General features: G+C 45.7%; 1 protein-coding gene across 1 annotated transcript in view; it reads left to right on the plus strand.

Moving 5' to 3' along the window:
* The window catches only part of RSPRY1 (ring finger and SPRY domain containing 1), a 1,045,708-nt gene that overhangs the window by 778,797 nt on the left and 250,393 nt on the right, over positions 1-16,518 (plus strand). The gene's annotated exons all lie outside the window — the stretch shown is intronic.

The following is a 16,518-nucleotide window of genomic DNA, read 5'->3' on the forward strand; positions in this document are numbered from 1 at the left end:
TGGGAGGAGAAGAAGGCTCCCTTGTGTTAAATATCCCCCAGCCTAAACATGCCCAGATTGCAGGGTCACAAGTAGGTCGGGTAACACCTCCCTTTTCCACAGTGATATGTCCAGTTTGTGGTTTGCTAGCAACTAAAGGTTTATGTAGCCTATTAGAGAGAATTATCATGTCTGTGCTAATTCCCTTCGACCTTAGCTCTTACTGGACTTTAGGACTTTTTAATTTTAAGCCTGGAGTGAGAAACCTTTTTTTCCCACTCTCTCGTGCTTTGACCTGATTTGGATTAGGAGTTTCCTCTGTTTTTGGAGTCTGACAAACTCCATAGGCATCTACTTTTTGTATGGTGATACACAGCACCTTCAGTGCAGTGTCAAAGAGAAATCCTTTTAGATTTCTCATTAGGTTTAAATACCTTTTCTTGTGTGAGCTACTGTTCCCGAGAATAGTAAAGTAAAATTGACTTTACTTACCTTTTCTCTTTGTAGGTCCAGCAAACGCCATCTAATGTGGAGTGCTGGGGGGGGTTTACCTAGTAGCCCCTTATCCCACATTCTCGCGTAACATTTTTTATGTTACCCTCACTAGTATAAATGGCTGGTGGCAGTGGTTTAATTTTCCTACCATTGTGCTTTTCTACCACAGGCTGAATCCTCAGCTGCAGGACAGCACCCATGGGTGACCATTTCTGCCAAAACGGCCTGGTCTTCTTTTTTCGCCAATTTCTGTTTATGAGGTCTTTCTTGGCTGTTACTCTGTGCGTTGAACCAGGTATGATCCTTTGTTAGTTAAAACTAGAGTTATTTAATTGATGGCTAGTAGAGGCAAAGCCAATCTGTCTGTTAAATGCATTGGTGCATGTAAAGTGCAGTTCTTGCACACAAAACTGGCTCTGAGATTCCTATTGTCTGCACCACTGAAATGATCATTCCACTGTGAACCAGAAGATCAACGTCGGAGGCAGCATTTTAAAACCAGGCAGCATGAAGCGCCCACGAAGGGCAGTACTTGCAGTGCTTCGTTGGGGGGGGGGAATGAAGAGAGTCCACAAGATGAATGGTGCACTGTGCAGATAACTGACATGACTGTTCAATTGCCATTTATTTCAGGGTAAGCAATTTCACACTTATGTACCTAACGTAAGTACACACAATATTAGACTTTTCCGTTTTAAAACCTTTTTTTTTCTTTTTATAAACTGGTGTTTTTATTGGGACAATGGGCAAATGAAAGACTGGTAAATGACTTTTGCTGTTTAAAGGCAGCTAGAGAGTCTTCTGTAGGACCCGAAGCCAGCCAGCTATTAAATGAAATAGATTTTTGCCTCTCCAAAATTATGAGCACATTAAGGAACCCTAGACCCTGGTAGTAACGGGCCATTGATTTAGGACATTGAGGAATAAAAACACAACCACTCAAGGAGGGCAAAGACTTGCCTCAAGGTGGTATGAGGGAGTTGAGGCCCTTGTCTCTGGCTCCCCAAGATCTAATTATTTGTGCATTGGTACCTCTTTCCCTGTCCTGTTGCCGATCATTCTGACCTGGCCAGGTCTTTTTCTAATTTTTGAGGCAGAGACAAACCAGGACTTAAATCACCACAGTGCACCATACTCCAACAGCCCAGACTAGAAGGAAAGTAATTGCTCTGATGAAGATGGGCGCCCCCATTCAGGACAATTGTGCATGTAATTCTGTTTTTGAAAGTGAGATCTGCTAATCGGACCCACATTCATAATGTGCCATGCAAAAAAGCATAATCCACACATTTATCTTGCTGCAACAGTCTCCAGACATCACCTGCAGTGGCAAAAGTGCAGGTTCAAAGGTCATGTGCATGCCTGAACACAGTTTCCACAGGTAGATGTTTATTTGAACTGTATGCACCTCTGGTTCAAAATACCATAATTGTGTGCTCCAGAGCCATGGTGGCAGATTAATATCTAAATGTAATACATGTCTGCATTTGACATGGTGGCTGCTGAGATTACACAATTAAACAGCCACAAGTATTTGATGTCATTTATTGTTTGCTTGACAGTGACTTGTTCATGGGTGTTAAGCTGTGTCGAGTGGGTAAACCCACAGCAACCATGTTGGGTCCAGCCCAGGAAGCTCTCATTGATTTCTCCTGCAAAGGGTTGTCCCCTTCCTCCGGGGAAGAGGAACCCTTCCTGGGAGATCCCCCTAGAAACCGCTGCTTCAAAGACAGTCCCGTTGTTACAATGGTCGCCTGACACCGGTGTGTTTAATACTGGTAATGTTTTGATGTAGAGAGACCGGGAAAAGGAGCAGAGTTGCCATTGCCCAAAAGGGAGCTTCAGTCCACAGAGGGATCTCCCCATCCTAGAATTTGCTATGCCTCACAAACTGTGTGCCCCATCTCCCCAATTCCTGCAGACAAGACACTCTAGGTATGACTGAGATGGAAAAGGACACTTGTTACAACTGCCAGGATTGGATCCCTGATAGGGTTGCTGTGAACCAATGCGCTGTAGCATTTGGTCTATATAAGGGAGAATTCCCTCCCCTTAAAGGATTTATTGGATTTATTGTTTGGTTCACCTGGAACCAGGTTGGGAGTGCAGTCTGCTTCAAGTCCTCTGCCAGAGAGGTTAAGACCAGAACGTTCCAAACAAGAGGCAGTCTCTTGTCCCCAGCCATTCCAGGGACATATTTAGGTAAAGTGTCCAAGGACTTGGCTACTGCCGGAACACTGGGACCTTCATCTTTCGCACTGGAAGTAGCAGTTTCTGCAGGTGCTCTGTCACCTTTCCGTTGTGTATGTGCAGTACAAAGGAATCACTTTGCCCTTGGAGACCCTGCACAGGGTCTCCCAACAACCCAGATATCCAGGAATGGTCCGGGTTCCCCCCTTAAACAACTTGTGAGCAACACTGACTCCGACAACACCTGTCTTCACTTGTTCCTCATGCCACGTGCTGCTACTGCTTGTTAAACTGCGCTGTGTGTTGTACCCAGTTTCCCAGCTCACAATCAGATGTAAAATACCTGCCTCAGAAAGCACCAATAAGACTAGCTAGATTCCATTGAGTTCTGAAAGACCAGAACTAAAATATTTGAAGTGACCCTGTTCTGCCTTAAAGCACCCTAGTGACTTTGAAGACCCTTTCTATTCCTTTTTTGAAAGACATCCAATATCTTTGACATTTTGCTGCTGAACTATTTTCTTGCATACCACTGTCTGAAAACCCAGAATGCCCCTTTATTCTAAAGTCTCATTTCTCTGTGTTTTCCCTTATAGGGTTGTCCAGTAGTGTTTTACATTAGTTGTGTACACAATTTAAGTAAATATCCTATTTTAATAGAACCTTGGTTAGACTTTTATTATGTGATATGGTTTGTTGCTTCTGTAACAGCTCTCAACCCTTCTTGAAGAATACAGCCTGTCCTCGGCCTGCACTACCCTAAACTATGAAGAGATATACCTTCCGTGCTGTGCCTGTTTCGCCGCCATTCGTGGGGATAATAGTGTCACCACTGAAGCCTGTACTCCTGCAGAGTAGTAGTCATTTTATGACAATAGTATAGTTCAAACCAAAGATGATCCTATTTCTATCTAAGGCAGGTTTTAGAGGACTATTGATACAATTGAAGCTTTTAGCTCCTTGTAGACTTCAGTATCGCGTTTAGTGTTGTGTAGAAAATTCAAGGGGTTGTCAAATAGGAGTTCCCTCAAATCTGCTCTACGCAATACAATTACTACAAAAAGTAAACTATGCTGTATGTATTGAGATGTGGTTCAGGGGGATACACTACCACACCTTACTCTGTTTACATAGGTGTGCTACAGGGGTCTATTTTGGCATGCATATTAATGACCGGACAATGAGAATTATGGGTCCAGATGCGGACACCTCCCACCCCTAAAGCTATTGGATAATCAGCTGGCTCTCCTACTGTATGTGGTTAAGTTTTAATTTGAAGAGCTGATTCAGGTCTTTGCAGATAGTTTGAGCTCCTCTAACTTGTCTGTTTCTGGCAGGGTAATTGTTTATTTATACAGTGCTTATACACAGGTGGAGTGCTTTAAAGCACTTCAAGGCGGGAGGGGAACAAGGGAATACAATAATCATTCTTAGGCCTTGAAGTTTCCGAATGAATCTAATCAGAAAAATTAGCATACTAGGCCTGACGGCATTTATTCTAGTGCAAGTGCATGAAGTGTTAGTTATCAAACCGGGGGGAGTAGGGGGTTGGGGGAGAGGGCCGAAACAAAAGGTGGCGGGGACAAGACAAACTAACATTAATAGTCCTTGTACATTTAGGTCATGCATGCGTACAGACGGAGCTGCGAGGAAGAGGGGGTCGGGAGGGACAAACGTGTCCAGTCCAACAGGGCCCTGGGTTAAATGCAGAGAGGTTTCCTCACTCATGGAGTGTGAGCTGAAAGTGCAGTAATGCTGAACATAGTGCAGTGGCGCAGAGGCAAGTGAAAAGACTGGCGGGGGGGGCTTGGGACCTATAAGGCTCTGGAGGTGAACCAGGCAACCAGTCAGCACAAACTGAACAGAGTTGGGGAGGAGAAGGAGGAAGGAGGGTGGAGAGAAAAAGGAACTGGGGTTAGCAGGGGAGAGGGAGAAGAGAAGAGGAAGGTCTTGGGGAGTTTCCGGAACATAAGGTGCTCTGGCTCAAGATGGAGAGAGGCAGGGAGGCTGTTCCAGAGGGCGGCACCTGCAGAGGTTAAAGATCTACCCCCAAATCTCTGTTTGTGAAAGCGGCTCACCCGCAGAGAGTTGGAGGAGAATGAGTGGAGGACTTTAGAGGGAAAGTATTTAGGAAGAGAGCGTTGTAGATAGTGTGGGCACTGGCCCCAGAAAGTCTTATGGATTATGCAGAGAGCCTTGAACCTGATCCTTGCAACCACTGGGAGCCTGTGGGGGGATTTCAGTGCCAGAGAGATGCCGACCCTGGGCTTGAGGCCAAGGAAAAGTCTTAGTTGTAGAGGACGGATAGTAGAAGTAGGAAGATTGAGAAAGAGGCTGTTGCAATAGTCCAGCCCAGAGAGAACCAGGGCTCTCAAGGTGGTGAGCCTCTGGGGGAAAGTGAGAAAAGATAGAATACCTCTGAGGAGGTGCAGTTGGTAGTGGGACTTTTTGGAGATGTCTGAGATGTGAGAGGAGAAGGAGAGAGTGGAGTCGAAGATGACCCCAGGATTTTTTGCCTCATTGGTAGATGAGGGCACAGGGCCAAGGGAGGCTGGCCAGTGTGAAAGTGGGAGTAGGGGTCCCAATGAGGATGATCTCTGTCTTACTGGCATTCAAGCAGAGATCATTAGCAGCACACCAGGACAGAATTGCTGACAGTCGGGGATGAGGGAGGAGGAGGAGGCGGAGGCTGAAAGAGCTGTGTGTCATCCGCATAACACTGAAAGTTAGAGGTAAAGGTAGAGATCCTGTGGGCCAAGGGGGCCATGTAGATATTCAAGAAGTAGGGGGACAGGTTAGATCCCTGGGGGACACCACAAGTAGAGCAAGTGAAAGAAGGACCCAAGTTTGACTTGGGAGGACCGGTCAGAGCAAAAGGAGGCGAGCCATGCCAGGGCCTGATCTGTGAGGGTATCACAGAGACAGGTGATCAGGATTTTGTGGTTTACCAGATCGAAGGCAGAAGAGAGGTTAAGAAGAATGAGGGCAAAGGGAGAGTTAGTCAAGATTTGAGAGCAGGTCTTCAAGGTCATGTAGACAACTAACAGATTCAGTGTGGAGGGTAAGTTGGGTGATAGCCAGATTCTCCAGACGTTTTCACAGGAAAGGGGTAATGGAGATCGGGCAATAGTTTGCCAGTATAGACGGGTCGGCAGAGTTTTTATTTATTTATTTTTATTTTTTAGCAGAGGGTGCACAAGGGTGCTTGAGAGGAGAGGGGAAAACTCCAGTGGCGAAAGAGGTTGCAGAGGTCGGCCAAGGCTGGCGCGAGTGTCACTATTGTCCTTGATGGTTTTGGAGGGGTGCAGGGGTCCACCTTTTTGGCTGAAGCTTTCATAGACCGGACTAGTCTAGAGAACTCAGGTGTGACGGGGGAGAGAAGAGGGGGAGGAGTTAGGGTGGCCTTGGGGGGCACAAGAGATGTTGATGCAGGAGGTGGAGCGGAAGAGATCGATGACAGGATGTCCTGTGTTTTGGTGGTGAAATGAGCGGCCAGGGCCGGGAAAAGGGTCTGGGTGGGTGCAGTAGAGGATGCAGCTGCAGTAGGATTGGCCAGCTCCTTGCAGACTTTGAAAAGTTTGGCCATATTGTTAGATGCCGCAGAGATGCTGGCTTGAATGTAGACTCTTTTCTTGGAGCGGATGCAGAGTCTATATTGCCTTTGAAGAAGGTGGCAGGCCAGTTTGTCAGAGGGTGCACCTGAAGATCCCCATTTCCGTTCCGCTGCTCTGCACTTATGTTTAAGGGCAGCCAGATCGTAGTCGTACTAGGAGTTGCACTTTTTGGCAGGCTTCAGTCGGCCCCTCATGACCAGGGCAAGAATGTCAAGAGTGTTGAAGATCTAACGGTGAAAGTTAGGAAGGGCTGTGTCAGGGTGGGAGTCAGCCACAGGAGTAGAAGGGGGAGAGAGTAGGTGGAGACAAAGGCAGCCAGTAACACTCTTCATGGGTCGGATGACCTTGAAGGTGGGAGGTGGTGTAGGGTGTGCCATTGTTAAAGGAGAATAGTTTCAAGTGAGAAGAGAAAAGAGAATGATCAGTCCATGCATGAGAGTGAGGTAGTGAGAGGAATAGAGAGTTGGATGTCTGTGGAGATGAGAGCATTCAAGGTGTGGCCAGCAGTGTGTTGGGCCAGAGGGTAGAATGGAGAGAGAAAGAGAGTCCAGAGTAGACCTGAGTGGGAATAGTGGAAACAGGGATCCACTCAGAAAAATCAAGGCTACTCCACCTCCTGGCCTGTTGGGCCTGGGCACAGAGAGGATCTTGTAGCGTTCTGCGAGAAGTGTGTCAAAACCTGTGACAGAGCTGTCCTTAAGCCATGTCTCAGTAAGAGCAAGAACATCAAGGTCCAGTGTTGAAGGAAGAGGCAGATGTCAGAGTAGTGCTTGACAGCAGAGCGAGAGTTTAGTCTGGCAACATGGAGCAGGTTGCCACTTTTGAAAGAATTATGGTAGGGGGTGCAGGGGACAGATGTCCCCCTTGTAAGCGGTAGGAGTGCCTTAGAGATGGAGGCAGAGGAGGACAGGATGACGAGGGTGTCAGTGAGGAGGGTGCAGGCTAGGGCGGCAGGATAGTGGAAAATGGCGAGGGGGCCAGCGTGGGAGGGGCCGCAGGAGGCAAGGGACCTCCTGATGCAGCAACAGTGGGTGGCTAGGGCAGCAGGGCGGGAGAGGCTGACAAGGTTGTCAGTGTGGCGTGAGTAGGCAAGTACGCCTGTGTAATTGATAGCGAGAAGGGGGGAGTTGTGAGGGAGGTGGTGAGGTTGGTAGGGGGTAAGGAAGCCAAGCACACCCTCTTCCTCTTGGAATGGGCTGACCTGGCCTCGTCTCTCCACTCCTCCTCTTCCCAACTCCTCCTACTGGGGAATCTTAACATCCATCTTGACTCTCCGGACTCCTCAGGACCTTTCCACAACCTGTGTGACTCTCTTTCTCTCTCCAAAGTTGCCATAGTTGGCAAGGGAGCCAGGGCGGCCGTAGAAGTAGGTGGCAAGGGAGCCAGTGAGGGGAAAAAGGGAAATTTGATAAGGTGAGGAAGGAGCCTATCAAAAAGGGGTTGAGGCCCTTGTACCAGGATGGTACCATTTCGATAGACGTTTATGATGGCCCTGGAGGTGGGAAAGTAGGCAAGAAGGGCCTCCCAGCGGGTGCCACCATTTATGTGTGAAGAAGAGTAAGGAGAGAGCAGAGCAGCCATATGGAGAGTCCATAGGTCAGGAGAAGGAACGACCAAGAGGATGTCGGTGAGAGTCTCTCTGGCAGAAGCACTGACTTAGATGTCAGCGATAGTAAGGCCTGTGTTGGAGGCCAGTATGTCTTTCTTGAGTTTCTTCCTGACAGACTTAGTGAATGGTGACGGATAGGAGATGGAGAAGCAGTTGGAGTAGATGGGAGATAGTGCTATAGTGAAGGGCAGAGAGTGTGGTACACTTAAGCTGGAGTACGTGGGAGGGGGTAAGCAAGCAAGGAGGGAGCAGGCGCACAGGGATACACAAACGGGATAGGGAAGAAACAATGGGATATGAACAGAACAGACAGAGGGCATAGGGGGTGGGGGTTGGGGGGGTTGGTAACCAGTCAGCACATTCCCATGAAAAGCAGGCTGTGAGCACAGCTAAATCCGATTTTTAAACACGGGCATCAAAAACATGCAGGGTGTGCACACAGCTGAATCGATTTTAGAACAGCAGCAAGTGTAATGCAAAGAAAATAAATCCCATGATATGTAATTGTCAAAAGGATTGGGCAACCAACCCTAACCCTTGACGGGGAAACAGACATTTGATAAGTATGGTTACCTCGAATTAGGTTGAAGAGAAATGGAAGTTGGAAGGATCAGATGTTGCAAATTTAGCTTACACATGCCAGAAGGGGGCTGTTGCTGCTTTAACCTTTAGTAAGAAAGTGTTGTGGCAGGTGTGTTGACCATGCAACCCAAGTAGACAAATCCAGAGCCTCGTTGCAGTTCTGCAGAGCTGACATTTGGGGCACAAAGAAATTGGATAATCTGCCATGAGAGGAAGCAGATTTCCTTTCAATTTGCCAGAATACCAAAATTTACCAATCATTAACTGCTCCTCCCACATTTGTCCTGCCTGTTCTATGCCAATATTTTTCTGGCTTTAGAAAAGCAACACTGACCTTTTTTACAGATTTTCTCTCCTGGATTTCACACTTTTATTTATAGCCACTTACTTTGATGTTCAATAGATTATAGTTGAATGTTTGTATTTATTTATAATTGAGTTGAGGCAAGCATTTATTAATGAAACACTGTACAGCTGAGTGTACATAAGCAGAAAAATATTCCAATTTCTGGGTGCTTTGAAATGGGTACGCGGTAGCATTGGAGATCGTCCTTACAACTAGTCTCCTCTTCTTGGCCTTCTCCCAACATCTTGCCCTTTATGGTCAGGTGCATCTCTTCCGTGTGCCTTTTAACCTATCCCAGCCATTGCCTTCCAGCCTGGGCCCTTACCTAAAGGACCATTGTTTCATATCTTGCCCACCACTTATCTCACACGCCTGGTTTTTCGCAACAAAGCTAAACCTGACTGTTTATTTACCCTTCATTGCAGCACTGATTCCCTGGGATCTGGGACGCATGTGGAAAACAACTAACACAAGGGTTAGTGAGGGAAATCCTCAGTTAATGGACACAATGTGAACTGCAGCTAAATGACTTTCTTTTTTTTTTTATTATTAAGTTTATTGAATTTTATAGAAAACATACAAGCAACAAACTTATCAGCATTGTAATCGTAGAACTCATTGCATAAAATCCACACCCCATAACCACCCCCAACCTTCACAGAATCTAAAAAGCAAAACTGGCCAACTTATAATCACATGTCATCCAAAAACCCACCCCACATATCATCAAACAATTTCAACTTTTTGTTCCTGCGAAGGATAACCTTCTCAATTCTGGCCACTTGCCTCAAGTCCTCCACCCATTCTGAACAGGTCGGCCTCTCATCACATTTCCATTTTCTCAAAACAATTTTTTTCGCAGAATTTGTAGCCCTAAAAAACCAGCATTTCTGTGGATAAGTGAGACCTTCCACTTTATCATCCTCACCCAAGATGATAGTGTTATAATCAAAATCCTCTTGCAGTAATGGAACGTCATTAATCTTCTCAGTGACACTCCTCCAAAATGTCCTCAGTTCATAACAGTCCCAGATCAAGTGTTCAAAGGAGCCGACATCATGCTTACACCTCCAACAGGCCTCTGAGTCAATCATCCCTCTCGCATAAAGTCTCTGGGGAGTCCAAAACACTCTATTAAGAATTTTGATTTTGCGGCATTGTTATCCAAGATTAATGGATGTCAGAGTTACGATTTTACAATGAAACCTCCACCTCTCCACAGTCATATCAGAGCCAAGGACCTCAGACCACTTAGTTAACAACCCCTCTGCTGGCATGTACTGTTGGCTCAGATTTCTTTATACTTTGGACGCCATACCACCAAATGTCTTATATTCAGGTAGCCATAACTGCCAACCACCGCCATCAACAGTTCTCAGGTTCTGCAGCAAATCTCTCAATTTTCTGTATTCACCCATTGTACAGTCTCTGAGATCTTTAATTTGTGCAAGTCTTCTATAGCTGATCCATTTGCCGTCTTCCATCAGATCACTCAACCACAGTACACCACTCAGGAGCCAGTTCAACCACAATAGCGGCCTCCCATTCAGCAAAATACCTGGATTCAACCAGATAGGAATGTAATCATTATCACATACCTTGCGCTTACTTTTCTTCCATAGTTCCCTCCAACAAGTTCTCAGGAATCTTGTCGGCGGAAATGAGCGATAACCAGATCCATCCACCGTGGACAGTATGGCCCTAGGCGGCAACGGAGAAGAACTACTTGATTCCACCAGCATCCAAACATCCTCCGAATCTTCAATAAATGGAACCAGATACCTGGCTCCAAAGGCCAAATGATAATTCTCAAAGTCAGGAACCCCCAAACCTCCAGAGTCTTGGGGCAGCTGCAATTTCCACAAGCTGAGGCGTGGCTGTTTGTTCTCCCAGAGAAAAGACTGGATTAAACTCTCAATTTTCCGCCAATGGCCCTTCTTTACGTCCAGGGGAAGCACACTGAGCACATAGTTGATTCGCGGTGTTGATGTCATTTTGATGGCATTCACTCTCCCCCAGAGACTCAATTTAAGTGCATTCCATCTCTTCAGATCCAGCTCTAAAGATTGAATCACATGTGTAATATTGACATCCATTATTTTCGAGACATCATTCGTTAGCAAAATCCCAAGGTATCTCATCTTATTCGGACACCACTTAAAGGGAAAACCCTGCATCTTCAAAACAGTGCAAGTGGTTGATGCCGGCAGCGCTTCCGACTTGGTCCAATTGATCTTGTATCCAGAAACCTTGTTGAACACATCAATCAACTCCATCAGCACAGGAATGGAGCTCCCCACATTCTGAACCACCACCAGCATGTCATCCGCATACAACCAAACTTTCTGGGAGGCTGCACCAAAGCGTACGCCCTCAATTCTATCCTCTTCTCTTATCCTCACAGCCAGCAATTCCATGGCGATCACAAACAGAATCGGCGACAGTGGACAGCCTTGCCTCGTCCCTCTCCCAAGTTCAAAAATGCCCGAGTCCATGCCATTAGTCCGAACACAAGCAGTCGGCCGGGAATACAGCAGTCTTATCCATCCGATCATGGTATCTCCAAAACCAAAGCCTTTCAATGTACTTAAAAGATATGTCCACTCAATACGGTCGAAAGCTTTCTCAGCATCCAAGGACAACGTCACCACAACATTATGGTGTTCTTTGCTTTCATACAGTGTCAGCAACAATCTTCTCACATTTTCTGAAACATGTCTGCCTTTTACAAATCCAGATTGGCTTACATCTATGATATCCATCAGTGCATTCTCAATCCTCAAAGCTAACGCCTTGGCGAAAATCTTGTTGTCCGTGTTCAATAAACTGATCGGCCTATAGCTGCCAGTTTTCACTGGTGATCGTCCCTCCTTCAGAAAAACGGAGATTGAAGCATGTCTTGTTGAACTTGTAAGGCACCCATTCATCAAAGAGGCGCGCAGCATCTCTAGCATCAAAGCAAACGCCTCTTCTGGGAAAATTTTAAAAAGTTCAGCTGGTAGCCCATCCGGACCTGGACACTTCCCAGAATTCAGCGCATAAGCAGCCAACCTGAGATCCTCCACGTTCAAATCTCTTTCCATACACTCCAAGGGTTCCAAACTCACTTTCTTTAGGTGGCAGTCATCAATGAATTGACCAATTGTACGCTCAGATAAGTTGTACTCTGAAGAGTAGAGGGTTTTATAATACGACAGAAATGCTGCATTAATCTCCACAGGATCAAAAGTCACCAACCCATCCTGTCTTTCCACTGCATTGACAGATCTGCCACTGTCCATAACCCTCAACCGATGTGCCAGAAGTCGATCACATTTTTCACCTTTTTCATAGTAGTTGCTTTTGGTTCTAAAAAGCAACCACTCAGCCTTCGAAGAATACAAATCTTCCAATCGTCCCCTTTTCTGCTTCAATATTTTTATAGTCTCATCTGAAAAGTTTTGCATATTATTTCTCTCAAGATCCTGAATGTCCACAGTAAGCTTTTTCACTTCTGCATCTCTCATTTTTTTCTTTTTGCTGGACAAACCAATCAACAATCCTCGCATATATGATTTGAAGGCTTCCCACACAAACTCCACCCTGACTTCACCAGTCCAATTCACAGATATAAAGAATCTCGCCTCTTGAACAATTTTGTCCACAATTTCATCGTCGTCCAAGAGGGAGACATTCATCCGCCAGGTGTTAGACCTAGGAACCGGGAAGGTCAATCGCAAGTCTATGGAGATTGGAGCATGGTCCGAAACAAGTAGTGATCCAATGTCACCCCTTTGGAATGATTGTGTACAGAGGCCAGAGGTCAATTCCCGAGTAAGCATTATGCCTTGCAGAGAAGAAAGTATATTGTCTCATAGAAGGGTTTTGCAATCTCCAAACATCTGTGAGGTTCCATTCATCAATTAGTCTCTTTAATGCTGTTCTTTTCAGAGCGTTGGCATTGTCCACACCCCCCACACTTTTATCAAGTCCAGGTTCTAAAACCACATTGAAGTCCCCTCCCAAAATCACATTAATCGCATTTACATTCTGCAACATTTGCGTTAAAGCTACAAAAAAACTACCATCACCCCCATTCGGAGCATATATATTGCAGAAACAATACTGAGCATCCTGAATATGTGCAGTGACACACACTATCCTTCCATCCCCATCCTTCACACACTTCACCCCAGTGATCTGGAGATTCTTCCTAAAAAGAATACACACACCCCTAGAACCAGTAGTGAACGATGAACCATAAACATCACCAACCCACTCCTTTTTCCACTTATCTATATCCGCATCTAACAAATGAGTCTCCTGAAGCATCGCGACATCCACCCCCATCTCCCCTAGTTTACTAAAAATCACCTTCCTCTTGACAGCACAATGTGCACCATTCACATTCCAAGATACCACTTTGAAATTCCTCTGATAAGTGTAAGACATTGCTAGATCCCGTTTCCCAATCCTTGCAATGAATTCACGAGACACAATACTACCTAAACATATAGCCAAGTAAAGAAATAAAATAAAAAATAAAAAAAACACACTCCTGGGCTTGAACCACCCAACCATCCAGAACTTCCCTTCCAGCTACACGCCGAAAGGGACTACCCCCTCCCTCCCTTAGGTCAGCCTATAGAAAGCCCATAAAGGGTGTCACAGACCACATTTGGTCAAATTCAAATGAAGTTGAAAATACAATTTGGTCTAAAGGAATTCCCACAACTCTCCAGCAAATGAAAGCACAAATAAAAGCATTCCTGAATAGATGCAACATCCCCTACTCAAAAACGCTAAATACCACACCATGTGTCAATCACATGCCTAAACAAAACCTGAATTCTCTTATTATAACCATCAACGAATCACACTAATCCACCTACCGTCACAACCATCAGTGTAAACATCACAAATCCCAACTACTGCGGGCATGCTGAGCAATTGAGCGTGAATCATCACTAGAAAGTGTGAGAAAGTGTACAGAGAGTTGCAAAATACCTGTGTCCCTGCGCCCTACCAAATGAGATTAGAAGCCAGATACAGCATTAAACTTTTCCATGGCATTCACACACCAATCCATGACTATCCCGGTGGCCTTACCACTCACCTTGCCAAGCATAAAAATCAGAATCTCCGGTATTTCCTGGACACTACATTCCCCCATGTGACTTCCATGGCACAAAACTGCAACCCCCACCGTGTTAATCCAAATGTACTGTATAACTGGGCACTCCAGATATAGCATGTTGGCACATCACTCATTGCGCTTTGAGAATGGAATCAAACCCTCTCCAACGTAAGCATTACTGCAAAAAAAAACCTAATCGAAAATTCTGTCTGTGATTTGGTAAGTAGCCAGAGGTGCACAATCATATCTTAACCATAGGCCTCGTCAGTGTTCACATTAGATGACAGCACTATTACATTCTCACAGCTGATTTCGTTACTGCACGAAAGGAAACGTACCCATGCAAAGTAAAAGGTGTAGACTACAGTGGAACCCCAGGTACCCAGTAGTGACAACTCTCACCTTCTTTATGCAGTGATGGTAATGGCATACAGTTGGCTTCGTTATTACAGTACAAGTACATGTCAAATATACCCCACTCAGCATGTCAGGGGTGTGCAACCAAGACAAGAACAACTGTTACATGTGCAGGGGATTAGCATTGGGCAGCATACTCCCAAACGTGGCATTCCTTCATCTAATTCTGGCTATGGAAACAATACAATGCGATCAACGTACCACAGCAGTCCGGGATAAAGCCGTGCAAAGAGCATTCCCCTCCCCTCAGCCACAACACATGCACCCCAGCCTCTACACCCACTGTGCCCCCCAAACACGTGAGCATGCAGCAAGGCGCATTGCCCGGAACACGCGCGATGCGGCCCCAAAGGAGAACGCGCCACTACGCCTCACCTCAAATGTGCGTCAACAGTGGCCAATCACCCGCATCCACCAATCCAACACACCACTGCCGGCAAGACTCCAAAGGGTGTCGCACGGCCGACATTTCCAGACAGCACGACACCTCCGGCACTCCGTCCAAACAAAAAACAAGCACCATCACGTATAAAAAATCTATAGAGCGCGTACTGCCGTAGAGTAAAGCACCCATTATCCGAGCCCACATCAAGCCTACGCTCGAGCGAAAAACCGTTACAGCATATTTGAAACATTAATAACGCTCTGATACCTAAACAAACCAATTCCCATCTAACAAATTCAGGAAAAAATGAATCAATAAAGAAAAGTAACCTTACATCTTCACAGCTTCATACATCATGCATCACATCAATCTGCAATACTATTAACAAAGTTTAAACCCCCAGCCCTCAGCCACTTTTCAGCTTCAACTGGATCCTCTGTGGTTTTGACACCTGATCCAAAAAATACCTTCAGTGTCGCTGGTTTCACCAGCAGAGTTCTAATCCTTTTTTCTTGTCCTAAAGCTTTTGCACTTTTGAACGCCTTCCTCATTTCCACTATTTCCTTAGGGAAATCTGGATAGATCGCCAATTGATCTCCATTTAGCAGAAGTTTTCCTTTTTCTCTCGCAGCCTTTAAAATCCTTTCCTTTGCACTCACTCTGGACATCACCATGATGATCTGTCTTGGTTTTCCGGCCTGGACCAGCTTACCAGCTCTAAAGGAGTAATCCATGTCCATTTCTTTTAGGATGTTGTTACCCAAAATGACTAAATGACTTTCATTGTACAGGGCACTTCACAACCTGACTAACCTATGCAATAATATAGGTCTTGTTTTTCATTGCTTATCAAATGTATTACAATGGGCTTTCTCAGAGATTTAGGCTAGACTGACCGCTGTCCTTCCTTAAGCAGATGACGCGGTCCTGCTAGTACACACTCTTGGCATTACTTAAATTGGTGAACTCCTATACTGATTGCATGACTGATCGGGATCTCATGGTAAATCTAAAGAAATGGCACACCCTGACGATCTCTTAGGTCCAATGGATAATACAGCGACATCTTGGCAAAGGGGACAAAGTTAGAACAGCAGACTATGGGCCTCATTCCGAGGTTGGCGGTAAGGGGTTAATGGCGCCGGTAAGGATGCCGGTGCCGTTAACCCCTTACCGCCACATTACGAAGTCCTTCAGCGGGTCCCGCTAAGGGCAGCTGGTTTTACCAGGCACCCTTAGTGGGAGCCGCTAAAGGAATAGGGAGCTAATAACGGGCCCGTTGTTAGCTCCCTCCCGATTACCGTTGAGCCCTATGGGTGCTCGAATGGGGATGGGTTCCCTAAATGGGGAAATACCGGGTCCTCCAAGGTTGGAATGGCCCGGTATTTCCCCATTTAGGGTGGCACAAGCCCTGGTATTCTGAGCTGATCTGTGGAAGAATAGTAAAGCAACTCTTATCCAATTGATATTGGAGGATGTAATTATAATTATAGAAGGGCCATATTTCCCTGGTTGTCTTGCATCCGCTCCAACATGGAATTGCTAGGCTACTTGAATTGGTATTAAATGACAAGTACAATAACTAACAATGGAGGTGGCCTTATATTTGCTTATTGTGTGAAACACAGGGGAAACGAGGGAAGCAATTGCAATGAACAGAACTGCAGTGTGTTCATACCTTCCCATTGCTTTTGTAGCTTATCTCATGGACAACTTGACAGAAGTTCTTGAAAGAACCTGTAGATCTATAACTCGCTTTCACTTAGGTATAGTGCTACTTCTAGC

This window comes from Ambystoma mexicanum, chromosome 1p (genome assembly GCF_040938575.1).
Source record: "Ambystoma mexicanum isolate Mex_15411 chromosome 1p, UKY_AmexF1_1, whole genome shotgun sequence".
Taxonomy (NCBI): domain Eukaryota; kingdom Metazoa; phylum Chordata; class Amphibia; order Caudata; family Ambystomatidae; genus Ambystoma; species Ambystoma mexicanum.